The 15,937-nt window shown below is 28.7% G+C and overlaps 1 long non-coding RNA gene across 1 annotated transcript in view; it reads left to right on the top strand.

Annotated features, from left to right (window-relative positions):
- Nucleotides 1-15,937, top strand: part of LOC142318239 (uncharacterized) — a 106,402-nt gene that overhangs the window by 62,226 nt on the left and 28,239 nt on the right. The window contains exon 2 of the long non-coding RNA XR_012754860.1: nt 8,518-8,608. This is a non-coding gene — a long non-coding RNA (uncharacterized LOC142318239). The remainder of the gene's footprint in view (nt 1-8,517; nt 8,609-15,937) is intronic.

Raw genomic sequence — 15,937 nt, forward strand, 5'->3', positions numbered from 1 at the left:
AAGAAAATTAGTTATCCAAGTAACTTAAAGATTAAACTACAATATTTAAAAAAGGCGGTAAAAAGACTAAATATATGGACGAAATTGATTTTATAAGTAATTTAGTGTTTCCAAAGTGCATTAGTTTTTACTTCCTTGTACAAAGTAAAGGAAGTATTGTGATCGCGAAAAATTTAGGTTTTCAGATTTCAACGGAAATATCCATTTTGACCATCCCTGAATCCAATTTGATTAGTTTCGGCGTGACGTCTGTACGTATGTATACATCTCGCGTAACTCAAAAACGATTAACCGTAGGATGTTGAAATTTTAGATTTAGATTGTTGTAATAACTAGTTATGCACCTCCTCTTTTGATTGCAATTGACTGAATCAAAATTGTCCAAAAAAGCTCAAAATAAAAAAAAATTGGATTTTAGATCTTTTCTTAACTCCTGCGATAAGCCCTCATTGAGAACCTTTCAACGATATATCATAAATATTACTTATTTTCATTGATTCCAGAGTTATAGGCAAATAAAATTAAAATTAATGAAATATTTTGACGTAAGAGGAAGACACATCGGTTCGAATTTGACTTCATTTCCGTGATTCATTTTTTTTCATTTCTGTGATTGTAAAAAATTTTTACATTAAATAATAATTCAATAATAGCAATAAAAAATGAGAAGTTATTAGTGAATTAAAATTTTATGAACTTTTAAAAATTTGTATACGTAATTCGATAAGGGTACAAGGAAGTCATATGGTGTCTACATAGATATTTTTTATGTGATTTTTGTTGAAATATCTTTTTTAAACTTTCATCATTGACTATCATTACTAAAGTTAACAAAAAAAAATAAATAAATAAATAAAATATATACGAGTATATATATATATATATATATACATATGGGTATACATCAATAAATATATATTATACATGTACAAAAGCTATTGATTTTTTTTTTTTAGTATTAAAAAAACTATTTCAGCGTATAGACATCAAACATATCCTACTGTACTACAATTTTTTTTAAAATCCTTTGAAAAAATAATCCTACCGATTGTATAGAACCAATAATAAGGTTTTGCAGGTATTTAACTTTAGGTAGAGTGTAACTGAACTACAGAATCCTGAGGGGGAAAGAATAGTCCACACCAGAGGACAGCTGCAACCCACTGATTTCAAAGTCAGAACCGCGCCGAATCAGCGTAAATCAGCGAGTCCGCCTGTCTCCCGTTTCAGCTATCTGTTCTATTGTCCTGCTTTAAACCTCAGTGGTACGCGTCTTTACCAAAAATACTAAAAGTAGCTGTTTTTCTCCTTTAGTAGCAATTGATTCCTTTAAAGCATATGTGACGATAACTTTAAATACTAGCCAATTTGTGACTATTTTCTTGAATTTACGGTAAAATTGTTGCGTGTATTTTCACAGCTAATGGATTGTTTTATTAATTCTAAGGTCTAAGTTTTGGTTTTATATTTTTTTGTTCTAAGATTCTAAAACATTTATTAAAAATCTTTAAGCAATATTTAACATTAATATATCTATCGTATATTGTTTATCTAAAAATTGAATAAGTTAAGCTTTCATGTTACATTACATCGCCTATTACTGTAATATTAAAATTTATCGTTAATGATGCATTATATACAATAAGCTCAACATAATAGAAAACACAGCATCGAGAAGGGGGAAAAACACTTATCGGCGTATATCCGCAACGCATAAAGCTTTCAAAACTTGAGTACAAACACTATAAAAATAAATAAAGCTTTTTTACAATAAATTTCTTTTACTATTATTTCATTTTATACATTTAATATTATAAAGTCTTATAAATTGGTTTATCTAAGTCAAGAAAGATCTTTGTTAAATCAAAAAAATCTTTGTTAAGATGAACTTAGATGATATTCGTTTAAATAACAAAAAAGTATTAATTATGTAAACGTAATTAATGTATAAAATATTAAAGCTTTAGCATACGAAGGTTTTTCTCTCAATTTCCTTTCCCAGGTTGTTTTGTAACAACCATAAACATCAAACTGATGTATGAAAATTATATAAAATCATATATAAATCAATAAATATTTGACGTAATCAGTATGGTAAATCCCAACATTTTGAAATTTGAAATTATAGTTTTTTTTTTTTCATTATTAGACCTGCATTAAAAAAAGAAGAATTGCTTAAAATTAAACAAAAGTTTTTTCAGCAGCCTACTTTTTTATAAAAATAGATCATAATTAAAAATAATGATTTTTATGAAATATATAAAAAGTTAATAAACTATTACTTATTATTTCTTTTTAATGATTTAAAATCATTGTAAGCCAAAAAAAAGTTAGACATTATATATATATATATATATATATATATATATTATTGCTGCAAATTCGTGTTAAATAAAAGACTACAAGGATGTTAAACTAACAAATTTGATGGAACCAACAGGATGGAGAATTGAAATGAGACTGTCCGATGAGTTGATGAATGGAGAACTCTAGTAATTACATGGGTTATGAATGTACCTGCCACCGAGACTACCTAATTGATTCCATCCTTTGCCCTATATGGTCCTGCTAATCTGTTGCCGTTGTGCTGTTCAGTATTATTAATATTATTGTTATTACGAGAGTATTACAGGTGGTAGCTGCGAATAGCTGATGGAATCATATGTTGCCTAATAAAATAGAATTATATAGGTGTCTTGTAACTAGTGTAATATCAACAATAACATATTATTAAAAAACTAATAATACTGTACAAAGTATTTATTTGGTTTTATTTTGTTTAAGATTTTTAGATTAATTATACAAATAATTAAAAACAAATAAAAATTAATTCAACCGATAATTTTATACAAGAAAGGAATTAATCAACCTATTTAATTATTTCTTTAAATTAAATAAAATAGAAAAAACTGTTTAACAAAAACTACTATGAACACTGTATGATGATGAATCACTTTGAAAATTAAAGCCAATGGTATCCCAATTTTAATGATTAAAAGGAATTGAAAAGGATTTTGCGGAAATGAACTTTCCGGTTTGCGTACTTACCTTCAGAACTGAGGTATAATTGATAAAGTCTTTAGGCTACATATACGTTTTTTTTTAAATTTTTTAATTATTATTTTCAAATTCTTCTTTGTTGTGTTCTGTAATTTGTTAAAATTTCAAAGTCGTAAACTTTGGTGGTGAACTATGTTTTGAAAGGTCTCAGTATTGTGATTAAATAAAACGATATCCAACTGTCAGCATAATAAAAAGTTATGGTTTTGTTTATTCTAAATTTATATTTGTATACATAATTTACTTTTCATTTTTACTTCCGTGTACGAAGTAAAGAAAATATTATGATCACGAAATATTTCGGTTTCCAGATTTCAATGGAAATATCCATTTTGACCATCACTGAATGGATTTTGATAATTTCGGCGTGACATCTGTAGGTACGTAACAATCCAAAAACAATAATAATAATTTTAATTCAAAAAATTTGGATTTTGAACTTTTTCTTAATTGCCGTAATAAGCCCTCATTGAAAGCTATTCAACAATATATCATAAGTGGTACTTATTTTCATCGGTTCCAGAGTTATAGCTAAATAAAAGTTTAATTAATTAAATATTTGGATGTCAGAATTTGGATTTGTATGGTTTGAATCAGACTTCATATCCTTTTTTTTTATAAACTTTTATTTAACTTGCTTTAGTTGTAATCAAATCTTGCAATTGCTATATCTTTTGATCTATCGTATGAAAATCAATGAAATTTGATACACGGATGTAACTTAAATATAAATATTATTAAGAATATTTTTTTGGATGTAAAAAGTTTATTGTTCATTAAGACTAAAAAGTAAAAAATACAAAAAAAAATTAGAAAATATATTTGATTACATATAAAAAATTATTTTTTAAAAAAAGCTTTTATTTAACTAATATTAACATTAATAAAAAAAAGTAAAATAATTAGAAAAACCCTCTAAAAAGTAAAAAATAAGAATTAAATCAAATTGAGAATTTTAAACAAAAAAATATAATCCATTTAATCTATTATTATATTTCTGTTACCATGGCAACGTTGTTTTTTTTACCATGTCAACTTAACTCAAGCAAGTTGTAAAGTTTTCCTTGTTAAATTGTGAAATTTAGTTACTATAGTTACTACTCTTTTGTCTCTGCAATTTAGTTTCTATAAAGTCTGAATACGTTAATTGTTATTTATCATTACTATTCTCACAACCATGAGGATAACGAACAATGCAGGGGTCCCGGGGCGGCGTCTCCTGGATAGACAGTTAAATGAGCTAAGCAAATCCCAGACCAGCCAGTATTTTTATAAACTGAAGTTTGCAGCAATCCATTGAATTAATAATACTTTTTTTTTTTTTAATTTAGAAATTATACTGACGAGAATAATAACTATTCATTTGCTTAATAATATTAAAACAGAAACCTTTTTTGTCTCAAATTAGTGTTTTCTACAAACATAAACATTCATATGGTAGCAGTAGAAATATATTAGGGTTATAATATTTAATTTAGTGACATATAACAGTCATTTTAAATTATTCAAAAAGGTAAGTCTAGGAGAAAAAACTTTAAAAAAATGAGTGGCTAATGCGATCTTAATTATAGTTAAGTAATAGGATTCATTAATTCGTTACTAATTTAAAAAACCTTATACAACTGCCATTTTCTATAAAAATAATTAATCCATGAGCTTTTCTTTGTTTACTTTTGTCATATGTATATATATATTTTCTCAAACACACACACACACACACACACACACACACACACACACACACACACACACACACACACACACACACACACAAACACGCACACATACTCTTTTTCTCTTCTTTCTCGCTCTCTCTTTTGAAGGTAGGTGATATGAAAGAGAAAGGTAGTATAACGCATCCTCTCCTTCTACTACTCTTTTTCGAAGTTGATAGTATTGATAGTACTAATGGAAGTTTGGTTTTTATTAAAAATTAAAAATACATCTTTTTATTTAATATACAATTAGATATCTATATTTATGCAATTACAAATACAATACAATACTTATATATACAAATATAATATCTATATTTCTTGAAATTAAGTAGAAGGAAATATTTATATAATGCGATGTATTTCTTTTTAAATGTTTCATGTAGTTATGGTTTTTCAATTAGATGAAACTTTAGGAAGTTGAATAATATCTAACTGATTCGCTGCATTCGGCTGCATCCAACCTCCCGCCAAACTAAAAAAAAATAGTATACCACATATAACATTTTTACATTATCTCTAATATATAGATTAAAATTATCTCCAGAAATTTGGATAATGCTATCGTATCAAAATCAATAAAATATGAATGACTAAATCTAAAATCTGTAAAATATAATGACAAAAATATAATTTCTGGAAACTGGATATTTTTGAGCTTTAATTTGGGTATTGTTACTTGATGAAGTTTGGTTTTATCAAATGGTTAAACGAAGTGTATTTTCAAATATGTTTTTTCTAAATAAATGTTTAATTTATTATAAGAGTTTTAGATCGGTTTAGTCCCCAAAATTAAAAAATAGAAACGTGGACTATAGAAAATTTTCAATAATATAGAAACTTTTCTTAAATTTGAATCATATTAAAGAAAAACTCGAAAATGTATAACTTAATATAATTCTAAATAAAAAGACTAATTATTTTTTTTTTTTTACTTTCATTACTACTAGTTCCAAACATCCTGGATTTAATGAATTGTTATTCACGTTTTTATAAGAATTATTACACAAGGCTTTGAAAATGTAGTTTCCAGTAACACGCAATATTAAATAAATAGCGGAAAACTACTTTCATGTAAGTTATTCATTTCCTGTAAAAATGCTTTACTGGAGCATTTTTAAATAAATATTAATTCGGTGTGTTTTTGTAAAGAATTTGAACATTTTCCATAGGCTGCTTTTCATAGCTGTCTGTATGAAGTAAAATTTAATAAAAAACGTCCTTCATTTATTTTATAATGTATTTAGGTAAAGGGTTAATATATTATTAGTAAAAAGATAATGGTTATAATAAAAGGAAAGTCTAACAAAATCAAGAAAGATTACAACATCTTTGAAAAAGGAATAAATTGTAACTTTTACTGCGTTCAGGAAATTGTTAATGATTAAGTATGAGAAGGTATTGTAATGCATATTTGTAGGACCAGGTTCTGACGCGCTTTGAACACTCCCCTCTTCTAAAAGGGAATAGAGAACTGATAGGAATATTAAATGGGGCTCTAAACAATTCTTTTCAAAATATAAAGGCTGCAAGTCGGGTTCTCTGAAACTCCAACAAAGTAATTTACAAGACATGGCTTCAAAGAGTGCCGACCGGCTGTCTCATTCAGGACTATTCTCTATAAACTAACCGTTCTCAATAACAATTCTGTGTGTTTTAATTTAAATTTGTGGAATGAAGTGTAATAATGGCTGTGAGAATTACTGGTTTATTAGTAAAAGTCATAAAAAAAGAAAACAACGGCAATTATTTTATTACTGGTGATTCATTTTAAGATGTTGTATCTGGAAGGTAAGCTACTTTCAATATTCTCGATTTTACTTTCTGAATCTTGTAAAATAATTCGTTAAAAATGAGAATAATTTTTTTTTTAAATTCGTTTAACGGAATAATAAACTCTGAAAATAACTCGCTCCGCTCTTGAAAGCATCCAGAAAAAGCTGATGTGAATACCATATGACTTCCTTGTACGCCTATTAAATTTAATAAACACATATTTTTAAAATGAAATGTACATAAAATTTTATTTCATTAAAAACCTCTCATATTTTTTCATTTTTTCTGTTGTTATTATTAAATTATTATTCATCGTACATGTTTCTACAATTCGAGGTTAAACGTTATTAATAAATTAATCAATATACTTAAATTAAAAAAAGGACATGAAGTTGATTCAAATGATGTGCCTTCTCTTTTGTAAGATCTAAATAGTTCATTAATTAAAATTTTCCTTGGCTACAACTCTGGAATAAATGAAAATAAGTACCACTTATGTATGTCGTTGAAAAGATCTCAATGAGGGCTTGTTACTGTACTTAAGAAAAAGTCCAAAATCCAAAATATTTTTGGGATTTTGGGCTTTTTTACCTTTGGTTAAGTTGATTGCAATCAAAAGGAGAGGTGCACAATTAGATGTTACAAGAGTCCTAAATCGTAAATTTCAACATCCTACGGCTAATCGTTTTTCAGTTATGCGAGGTATATACGTATGTACGTACGTACAGAGGTCAAGTCGAAACTAGTCAAAATGTATTCAGGGATGGTCAAATTGGAAATTTCTGTTGAAATCTGAAACCAGAATTTATCGCGATCACTATACTTCCTTTACTTCGTACAAGGAAGTAAAAATTATTCAATTCAGTAAACAGCTTCTGTGAAGACCTTTTGTTAGTCATCTAAAACAAAAATTATCAGGAATTTTTGCATCACTTAGGGATATCTAGGATTAGATAATATCAATTATTAATAAACTGTCTCTTTTCTAATAAAAATCTCAATTTATATTATCCCTAAGATCTGAAGTAATTACTAAAAAAATATGTAAATTTTGATTAAGCGTTTGCCTGCCTACTTTTCTCAAGTTAAAAAATTCTTTGTCCATGATCATTTTATCCATAAATTGAATATAATACATACTACTCTTACTAATACGTATTTTTACTTTGTTGTAAGAAGTGCAAGAAAGTACTGTAATCGCGAAAAATTTTGGTTTTCCGATTTCAGCGAAAATATCCATTTTGACCATCCCTGAATGCATTTTGACTAGTTTCGGCGTGACGTCTGTACGTATGTATCTCGCTTAATTCAAAAAGGATTAACCGTAGGATATTGAAATTTTGGATTTTGGACTGCTGTAAAATCTAATTGTGCACCTCTCCTTTTGATTGCAATCGACTGAATCAAAGGTGTCCAAAAAAAGTCCAAAATCCAAAAAAAAAAAATTGGATTTTGAACTTTTTCTTAACTGCAGTAATAAGCCCTCATTCAAGACTCCTGGCACAGTTCCCATTTACAACAGCAGAAACCGCGCGGGTGTTTTCTGCCTGATTGCTCTTCACTCATTCTACGCAACTCAAACGTAATTTATTAACTACAATTACTAAGAACTAGTAATTCCGACTGATGCGGTAGCATATTTGAACAAGAATTTAACTTCATATTTGTAGCAAGGCAACAGGGTTATCGGAAATTTTAATATATAAGTTGGTTTTAACGGATAGTTTTTATTTTTATTGTTAATAAACTTGTTTTGTTGTTCAAAAAACAAAATTTTACAACACAATTTGAAATTCTCTATCGAACAAAGAGTTATTTTATTTAAATTATCATACAGCATTAATAATGTGTTTTTATCACGAGTTTTTTCTCTTTACCAGTTTTATTTTTATTACCTACTTTGTATATAGAAATGAATAAACAACCAAATGCGATGGTATAATTTATTTGATCCTTCTGTCCGTAGCAAGATAATATTTTAAAATAAGATGTACTGGCAAGAATTTACAAAGTTCACGCAATATCCTACGAGAGAAATAATTTCCAAGGAAACAGAGGTAATAAAACTATTTTCATATTTATTTTTTATTTTTTATATTCTATATTCCTTCACTTAACTGTTATTTTTATACCGTATGATTCTAATTTATAATAAATTAAAGGAAAACAAAACAAATTAAAAAAAATGTGTAAATATTATAAAATAATTATAAACTTAGTTTTCTGTTAGTAGTACAACTATCTATAAGTATTAGAGTTATATATACAGCTGTATGAATTAAAATTATCTCTTCTTTACAAAAAAAAAGAAAAAAAAATAGATGGATATAAATGAAATGTATATGCTTATAAACATGTATATATCTCAGGAAACAATAGTAATATAGCTAGATCACTGGTAATATTTCTAAAATGAAATATTCGATTTTGATGAAACTATATACCACAATGAATAATTTTGCATATTTTCTTAAGAGATACAAAATTCCTATCCTGAATCACTAAATTATTTTCAGGTATTTAATGGACAAAAATATCTGCTTCCTAAGACATTTAAAAGATTTTCATGTATTGTTTAAAATTCTGTCACTTTTCAAAGGCATAAGTATTAAAAAATAAATTTTGATCATAAATAGAAAAAAAATAGTAATTATGTTATACGGAATCAAAACTAGTGCTAATAATAGAAATGCGTTAATTGACATATTCTAGCTGGCGTGTATCTTACAAGTAAAAAAAAGGCTATATTTTATGTTCTGCTTGTGTCGTGATATGTATTTGGCCGAAGTATATCGTTACTCCTATGCGTGTATTTGGCCACAGTTTAATTCCTTTAGAGGTTGCGGTTTGTGTTTAGAAATTGCAATGATATTTTATTTTGTCATCCACCTATTGTATAATAGATAAAAACCAGCAATTCACCATAATGTCTCAGTTGGATAATTGCAGTAGTTGACCGACAATGATCACAAAATCCTTAAAACAGGCTTTTGTTTATTTTCCCTTTTTAAAATAGTAAGAGAGTAATTATTATTTAGCCTGTACATATTTAACCATGCCTGTTTTATCAATGATAAACCCACAACTTAAATATTCCTTTACTTATTTAGATGAACTACATTTGAATAAAAACTTGTCAACCTGTTCGGTTGATAAGTTTACATCATTCTTTTTGAAAATTTTTTCACCCACACATCCATAAGTTGATGAAAATGACACAGAATTAATCATTTTTAAGACGAAAGCAACCAAATTTATAATTTAAATTAAGTGTGGAATAAAATAAAGAGTTATTTTGGTTAAATTTTTTCTAAATATACACTTAGCAGAGTTTAATCAGTGACTAGTGATAATATTAACACTTCAGCTAGTACTCGAGTAATCCAGTACTAGCTGAAGTTATTTGTGATGCTTTCTCAAGTTGCCAAGATACGATTACGATATTGCTATCGAAAGAACATCTTGATAAAAAGAAGCCAATCGCCGGTCCAGCAATCCATCCTCACACTGAGCTTCAGCTTAGCTTTCTAAACTTTGATGAGTAATACGTAATAAATTACAGTAATAGATTAAAATACATTTCAAAGGAAAAACCTCTCCTGTCCACCAAATACTCTGTTATTATATGCATTTTTTTAAAATATAATTTATTAATAAAGTTTGGTAATGACAGAAAAAATCTGTTTTTTCTGTAATATTTACAGGTGAAACCTAAAAATTGAAATCAATTGAAAAATCCGGAAATAATGGAAACAACTTTTTCTATTAATTGTTTGGTAAAATAACTAACTTATAAACTTCTTATGCTCTTGAAAATCAAACACTTTTTTTTTGCAATGAATGAATATCCGCCTGTACGCAAACCGATATCTAATTTGAACATTGTAAAATAATAGTTGATTCAAAGAGGAAGTCACAAATTTAAAAGCATATAAACGGTTACTGAGATAACTTATAGATTTTGTTAAGATTTTATTACATAAAAAACCACATCAAATGTGTCATCCAACATTTACTTTGGTTTCATATGGCTTCCATTTGTAATGCGGCATGCATTCCATATGAAGTCGATTTTATTCTAGACTGTAGCCAGCGAGTCGGGCTTTACCTCTGCAGCTGCAGCGTTAATTCGAAGTCTTAGCTCAATAAGATCAACGGGCAAAGGTGGTACGTAAATCCGATATTTAATGAAATCCTACAAGAAAAAACCTGGCGGGGTCGAACCTGGGAAGAGAGATGGTCATGCAATTGGATTTTTACGATCAATCCACCGACCTGGGAATCGAGAATAGAGAAAATCTCGGATTTCAAGGCGGTAGTGAGGTTGTGTTGGTCTTGCTGATAATAATGGCTTCCATTTTGGTCATCGTCGTCTAATTAAGCAATTTTGAAGCATCTGGATAAACGATACCATTTATGGTTGCTTCCTGGTAGAAGAACCGTTCTGTCTGGAAGATGAATAATCTGTCTCAAAGAAGATTTGGTGGCAAGAGTAATAAATTTTAGTACCACTATTTCCCCACTACTCATAATGTTTCTTGAATGCGGCGATACTTTTATATTTTTGAGACCAACGGGTTTCACAGAGCGGTATATTCGGTATGAATTCTCAAAAGATTCTTAGTATTTTTTTTATTGTGGAGACCGTATTTCATATCACTGCTATTTCACTTAAGTCGTTTACAACTAAGTTCAGTTTGTGACTAGCATAGTGAAAGTATAACGCTCTCGTATACTTTTCTTGAATAATTTTCTGGACGCAATCATCCTTTCCTGCCATACTGGAACACCCATCGTATCCTTGACCGACGCACTTTTCTGGAACAAGGCCTATCTTTTCTGTAATGTTGTTAATTGCAGATGCAACAGTTTGCATCTATGTCAGTCAACTCTACACAATTTACGTCAGTCATGATGTAATGACGTCGCTACATAGGTCACGCCCTTTAATTTCTTGGAATACGCCAGCCAAGGAGCATAATCTGCCAACCAGCTGTATTTCAATTTTCGTTTTAATTGCACAGCATCGTTACCAAAGTCGTAACTTAGAGTTGGTGACCAATAGTTTTTTAAACTTCCATTTTTTGAGATGAGGTCATACTGAACAAATGTCCAAGCCAGTGACTCACATCATTATCACAATAAGTTTGATCCTATAGACCAGAACCACAAGGTAGCGAAGATCTACTTGATTTTTCACCAAAATTCTGCTTCGATGTCTCTTTTCCGCCGCTATCATTTTCGATACTACTTTTATCTGGTTGCTTTCTCTTCTGTCTCCCTAAAAAAAATAAATAACTACTACTATACTTCCCAAAAAAATTAAAGCAACTAAGAATTTAAGCTTCTGAACCGACTCTCTATTAGAAACTTCAAGCTTAATTTTTTTTTTATAGTCTCCATTCAAATAATTTTTCACAAAGTTACAGCTTTTAGAAAATCAATAAAAAATTTTTTTGTTCGTGAATAATGTTATTAACCTAAGAATGAGTTGTGTTTCAAAATCATCTAATTGTCTTCTTTTTTTTTAATTTACAAAAGTAAATATTTTTAATTTCTACAAAAGTATACTAGTGGTATAAGTAGAAAAAACACAAAGAAAGTGATGGAATGGTCAAATCTAAGGCTGTAGCTGTAGCAGAATGAAATTAATGTGAACCAATATGGCCCTGATTTGAGGTTACAAATTTTTATGTCAAGATTGAGTTGTGTTTGCACAACAAATTTTGTAGTGATTAAACTTGATCATAACAAAAATTGGACTGTTATGAATCTTGAACCATTCAATATTTATTAGCTGTCGAACTTTTAAAGTTTTTTTATTATTGAATGATTGTATTTTTTAATAAACCTTTAATATTTTTTATAAATTATATTATTTATTATTATATTATACTATTTGCAACTTGCAGAAGTATCTAGTTGCAAAATCAACCTGTTCAAAATTTAAAACCATAAAATTAAGCAAAATGTTGCAAAAGTAGCCAATTACAATTTTCAATCGATATCTAAAATTACTGGAGTGTGGTATAGTTGTTATTACTTCCTTATTTAGTATGGTATGATACTGAATAATATGATAACTTATGAAGTTTCAATAATAAAGACAATATCAAAATCACTATTATTACAAACAAAAAACAGCCTCCGCATTTCCTGAACATTTTACGTTGCTTTAATTAAATCGTTTTGCTCATATAAAAATAATATAGATACATTTTGTGCTAAAAAATTTTCTGATATCCATTTTAGATTGCTATGATTACAGAATTGCGGTCTGAACTACGCCAAATGCGTCAACTCACTCAACTGACTCACTCGCACTGATTGCAGAGTTTAAATAGGGAACAGAAGGTATTAGAATTTTCCTGTTAAATCCAATCTGAATATTCTACAATCTTCGAGTTTTACCACAAACTATCCAGACCTTGAATCGCCAGTTCCCACTCGTTCACCAGAGAGCGTTCCCGCCACGATTAAAACATGTTTTCTTGCCACACAATACTATAACCCTGTTGATACTGACCTATAATTTTTCGTTTGAATAAATAAGCCAGGGGGTCAAGCGTCTCACTCTGCTTCACCGTGGTTGCGCCTATGACTTGCGGAAATACGAAGACCGGGTTGTAGAAGTGATTCTGAAATACGTATTCTGTACTATATGTATTTTATTCTTTTTAATTTTTAATATTACAAAATAATAATATAGATTTGGCAAGAATTTAAATATATCGGGAACAAATTGCGTAGTAGTAATTGCGTCCAGCACTCTTTAAAATAAATATGTTGAGTAAAATTACTAACAGCTTTTAATGGTATATAATATTTAATATATTTATTATATTTTAATCGAATATAACAGTACAATAAAAGAGAGAATGAAATTATACCGCGGTTAGTGAAGTACTTAAAACTAAGTAATGGTATCAGGGACTGAGTGATTTATGCCAGGACTCGGTTCAACTTTAGGAAGTCAATGATGATTGGTCTGCTCGAGAAGTAGTTAGCGGTGAAGATATCTATGAGATCACTGTAGTATACCTTGTTCATTGTAATGTCAAAAGCGAAAACTACGACTATATAACTTACCTTCTGGTATAGTAACTTTTAGTCATTCTCAGTAAGCTATTGTGCAATAAACACTTGCAATATAAAATAGAGTTATACAATTTACAGTAGTCTCAGTGTATAGGTTAGTCCATAGTCTCAGCCCAGATTACGCTGCATAAAAACCGAACAATTAATTAGGTGTAGTGGTTTTTGTAGATATACAGAATGGATCAGTATCAATTCAGAATGCAACGTAAATAAGTAAACAGTTACTTCTACCTGAAAGTTATTAAGAATATTTTAGATTTCATACCTTCAATTTACAATCGCTGATTTACATTTAACGTTATACTTTGCATTTTAATTTTAATTTTTTTTTTTCAGGATTTTTGTCAAGCGACAGGTCCAAAAGTTTGTTAATCTCTCCAAGTTTATCTGTTTTCTGCCTCATCCTTTAACTTTCAGTACTTCCTAATTCATCCAATACCGGAATACGAGCTCTTTCAAATTTTTATTTCTATCACCTCACCTTCTGTAACATAAGAGCGTAAAACTAGATATTTTGTCTCGTGTTTCACCTTAATGGATTTTAATTTTCTTCCCATTTTTAGAAGTAATATTAATAATTACAGTAAAAAAATTTTTTTTTTAATTTACTTAAATCCACCGTTAATTTTTATTCGTTAGGCCAACTTAATACCTCCATTTTTCTTCATTTTGTTTTCAAAATGTATAAGCAATTCCTATCTATTTAAAAAAAAAAGAATAAATAGAATTACAATTACTTCAAGTGTCGTGTGCGATATTAAACTTTAGAAGCTTTAAATAACGGTTAAGTCGTACATGAATTTCTGATAAAAATTGCGTAATATTAAACTTTATCTAAAATAAATTATTAACTACAAGTAAAAGAAATGAAAGGAATAATATTATACATCACCACAAAGTAGTCCCACTGATATTCACAAAATCTTAACGATTGTTATTTATCTATTTTTTATATGTTACAATAAAACCGATAGTGTAGTGTAAATCATACTTTTAAATTACATGTAACATAAAATTGTATTTTTCTACGATCATTTGTAAGCTATCTTGAGCGTTAGGAGGACGTTAAAAAAGTATTTCATTGTATGAAGAAGGCAGAAATCATAAGTCGAGTTGAACTCGTGTCTCTGCATATTGTAATTTGTTGGAAGCGCCCACACCTGTCTGTCCATCCGATCCCGTATTTGAACAATTTATAGGTGCACAATATCTTAAGTTCTAAACTTCTATTTTGATGATATTGAAAAAGTCTACCTGTGAATTATAATGTTATAAAATGTAATGAGATACTGAGTCTAGTTGTAGTTAATGTTAGAGGACTTGCGTGGGAATCCATAGAGCCTGTTATTTATGGTAGGTAGTAAAATCGTATTCACAATGGCATGGACGCATGCTTATGCGAGGGAAAAAAATAAACACCTCATATCATTTAGATTCAATTTCAAATGAATTATTTTTATTGCACCACGAAAAAAACATTCATATTAAAACCCATAATGGCAGTAATTCTAAAATTAAATTATTGTCATCGTAGAAATACAAAAATTAATTAAAAATTTGTTACTTTCAAATTACTCTAAAACAAATAAAAGTAGATAAACTTACCTTTATTACTATTATTGGCAATTTTCTTGCTTACTGTTTAACTATTTTTAAGTCACTTTTAACTTTTTTTTAATAGCAATTATTAAACTTATGTGTGTATATATATATATATATGTATAAAGAGTGAGCGAGAGTGAGGGGAGGATTCAAGTAGTGTTACCGGTCCTTTCTGAGTCCTTCCTGATTTCACAAAGTTTATTTCATAAACTTTATGAAATCAATTTTCTCAGAATGAAATTTTCTACAAGAATTGTAATAAAACTTACTCAGTTATTAGTAATTTAACAAAATTATTGTACTTCAATCCAAAAAGAACGTTCTTTGCGCCACCGAATTTTTGTGTTTTAAGTTGGATATCACGAAGGCTACGGGCGATAAAGTTATGGTACTTGTTTTATTCGTTTTTCCAGCTCAAAAAACATAAGGAATCAGATTTACTACTTTCATAAAGCCTTAAAAATTTCCTCATTAGTATGACCTCATTTTCCGGGGAACTGAAATCCAGACGAAATATTTTGCTTACCGTAATCGGATGAAAAAGCGTTTTCGAACGTATGCTTGGTATGCATTTTTATCCTTATTTCAAGCACTAAAACTAGTTCCTAAATTACTTGAATCATTCTGTATGTACGGATAAGAAACATAGATTGATTTTGCTTTTGCATATTACTTAGGCATGTAGA

Source organism: Lycorma delicatula, chromosome 1 (assembly GCF_047948215.1).
Source record: "Lycorma delicatula isolate Av1 chromosome 1, ASM4794821v1, whole genome shotgun sequence".
Taxonomy (NCBI): domain Eukaryota; kingdom Metazoa; phylum Arthropoda; class Insecta; order Hemiptera; family Fulgoridae; genus Lycorma; species Lycorma delicatula.